This window comes from Mesocricetus auratus, unplaced genomic scaffold, assembly GCF_017639785.1.
Source record: "Mesocricetus auratus isolate SY011 unplaced genomic scaffold, BCM_Maur_2.0 Super-Scaffold_100011, whole genome shotgun sequence".
NCBI lineage: Eukaryota > Metazoa > Chordata > Mammalia > Rodentia > Cricetidae > Mesocricetus > Mesocricetus auratus.
The window spans coordinates 18,079,889-18,083,218 of record NW_024429195.1 but is presented as its reverse complement, the minus strand read 5'-3'; positions in this window follow the sequence as shown (position 1 = coordinate 18,083,218).

The window sequence follows — 3,330 nt, the reverse complement described above, 5'->3', positions numbered from 1 at the left end:
GAAATGATCACATCTTTCCCATGAATGATTGACAAAGTGACAGTAAAATTGCCAAGAGACTCATCAATATTACAAGAAAGAAGAAAGCATGCAGCCTGATAACACTGGCAGTATTCTGTCCTGTCCCAATGTTCACTGGTCCTTAGCAAGGGAGATTGTCCCTGTAGATTTTTGACTCATCTAGATATCCATTGGACAAGCTCATATACTGACCCCAAATTAGGCTGCATGGCTGCCAAAATTTAATCAAACATATATGAAATGCTTGATAATAAAAATAAATATATAAATTAAAAATTAAGGTCTTACATATTTCATTACTCTCAAATGCATTCAATGACCTTGTTTTTGGGGCAATAACTCTGCTTTCTAATGGTTGCATAGGAAAGGTTAGGTTCATTTACAGAGTGAGAAGAATAGGCCTTAAAATTCATCATTGTAACCCATCCTCTCAAACCCAGAGGATGCGATCAGGTATTAAGTTCTGTGCATCCTTTTCCCATAATACCAAGGTTTTACTCATGATTAATAGGAGCAAAAGCACCACAGGTCCTGAACAATTAGAAAAGGAACAAAAATGTAAATGTCCTCACTGAAAGTTGTAAGAATTTTACATCATTTAATGTTGGTAACATACAAAATAAGGAGAAAATTAAAGCCTTTTAAGTATTCTTCATAACAGAATGTTTCATCTTATCCTTTGAAAATTAACAAATTATGAAAAATCAGAGATAGGTGTTGTTTGCTGCTAAAGTGTCACACATTTCTAGAAGGAAGGTCATGGTGCTGAATGTAACCCTGGTGAAGGCTCTGGAAGACTAGTAACCTCACTTGTCAACTGTGATTTCCACTCTTTCGTGGAAATACTGTTAATTTTAATATTTGTTTATTTTTATATGTGTCATATATTACTCTATAAACCGCACAACTCTTTAAGATCTATAATGCACATTAAACTAAAGAGAAGTGAAGAAAGGGAAGAGAGAAGTATGAGTGGTGGGGTGGAGAAGAAGGGAATAGAAGTGAGAGAGGGAAAGCTATGTAAATGAAGTAACACTGAGCTACAAATTTGCTTTTTAAAAATAACTTTGGAGCCTGTATTCTTCAGGGCAGTTATTAATGATATCTCTTTCTTTTTAAAGTGGATTGTTTTCTGGATTTTCAGTTTCCTTGTACAATTTCCAAAGCATTTGTGAATTTGGATAGAAGATAGGGAGGAAAGAAGGAAGGAAGGAAGGAAGGAAGGAAGGAAGGAAGGAAGGAAGGAAGGAAGGAAAGAAGGAAAGAAGGGAGGGAAGAAGAAAGGCATGAAGGAGGGAATGAGAAGGAAGTAAGGGAAGTAGAGGGAGGGAGTGAGGGAGGATGAAAGGGAGCAATGGAGGAAGAATGGAAGGAAGGAAAATGTGCTCTTTTAATAGATACAAAAGAAGGGGCAAGACATCCATGCTGGTACAAAAAACGATTTAGGCTTCTTTCCAAAAACTGTACAATTACAAATATTATTTATAAGATAAAATATTACCTTTTATGTTAAGCTAATAAATAAACTTCATCAATAATTCACTTTCTCAAATACAATCTCAGAGAATAGTGCAAAAGACCTTATAATGTATTCTTATTTATAATAGCCCACAAGTTCTTTGAATTCCAGTAAATGTCTATAGTGTTGATTGTATTCAGCCCCCTAATAAAAAGAAATAATTAAATCACAATCATGCAGAAATGGGTTTCTGAATATTCACCTATGTTAATTAACATCCAGATAAATATTACTTTAGGCATATTGATAATTTAACATACTGATAGGGTCACTTGGTCAATTTAAACACTTTTTCCCAATAAATAATAATGTCAGTCTTTATTTAAATATTGAGTTATCTAAATAATTTAATGAGGTTGCAATTTCTTGACATTGAAGAATTTTATAAAATACTTGAAATTATTGTACTGATGGGAACAAAGTTATTAGAAAGAGTGAAACTTTATAAAGAAGTTTCTGTCAATACACTGATTAAAATTGGTGAGCAAAATAACTTCTGCTTTGAAAATCATTCTTAAGCAATTAGGCTAGAGGGGGAGAGCATTTTTATGTTCTTTGCTCATTGTAATCTTTCCAGTTGAACATATGGACTCATGAAATTAAATGAAATATTTAGTGCAATAATTCCACTATACATCAAATTTTCTCCTTTAATCCATTTTTAGCTCAGACTCAATAGCTCCAAATTTGGATTTGTCTTTTAAAATACCCATAGCTTCCTCTAGATTGCTTTTATAATACACTAAAAACAGTAGGGTAAATTTCTCTTTAATTTACATTTGGCAGTGTTTCTCAGCCCATCGTTGTACAATAGGCCATTTGTAGAGTTTTATTTACATGTGTAATACTGACTAATTCAGCACTCAATGAAACAATTCAGAATTCCTGTTTTTTGATTTACGTTTTTTAATTTAACTTTTTACACATGTCACTCTCAGTTCTGTCTCCTTCCCTTCCTCCCCCACCGCCCTCCCAAACCCCCACCCTCACTCTATCCCCCCCTCCACTCCCCAGGGAGGGCAAGGGCTTCCTTGAGGGATTTTCAGAGTCTGTCACATCATTTAGGGCAGGGTTTAGGTCCTCCCCCATGTGCCCAGGCTTAGAGAGCATCCCTCCACATGGTTCACAGAGTCCATTTGTATCCCAGGAATAAATACTGCTATATGCTCCAAGTTTCCACAGATTGGCATGGCCTTTCTCTGACACCCAGGTTCAGTGGGGGGGGGGGGGTGTCTGGATCAGACACATTCTGGCCCGTCAGTCATCACTCTGGGATCCATGTGTTCCCCCTGATTTATGTCAGCTGCCTCTGTGGGTTTCTCCAGCCTAATCTTGATTTCTTTGCTCATCACTCCTCTTTGCAACAGGATTCCAGGAGTTCAATTCGGTTCCTAGATGTGGGTGTGTGCCTCTGCTTCATTCAGCCACTGGATGAGGTTTCTAGGATGGCATATAAGGTAGTCATCATTCTCATTATCAAGGGAGGGCATTTAAGGTAGCCTTAATGTCAGTTGGCGCCATTCTTGTACATCAATGAAGATCTAACTGGTGCCAGAATTCTCCTCCAACTTATAATGGCTCTCTCTATTGTGGTGTCTCTCATCTTTCTCTCCTCTATACTTACCCTGGCTCAGCCTTCTTGCTCTTCCATGTTCTCCACTCCCCTCCTCTCCCCCCCCCCTTTCTCTCAAATCCTTCTTCCCTCCCCTTCTTCCTCCTCCCCATCCAATTAGGGATCTCGTCCTGTAACCCTTCTCCAGGGTACCATACATATTTCTCTTAGGATCCTC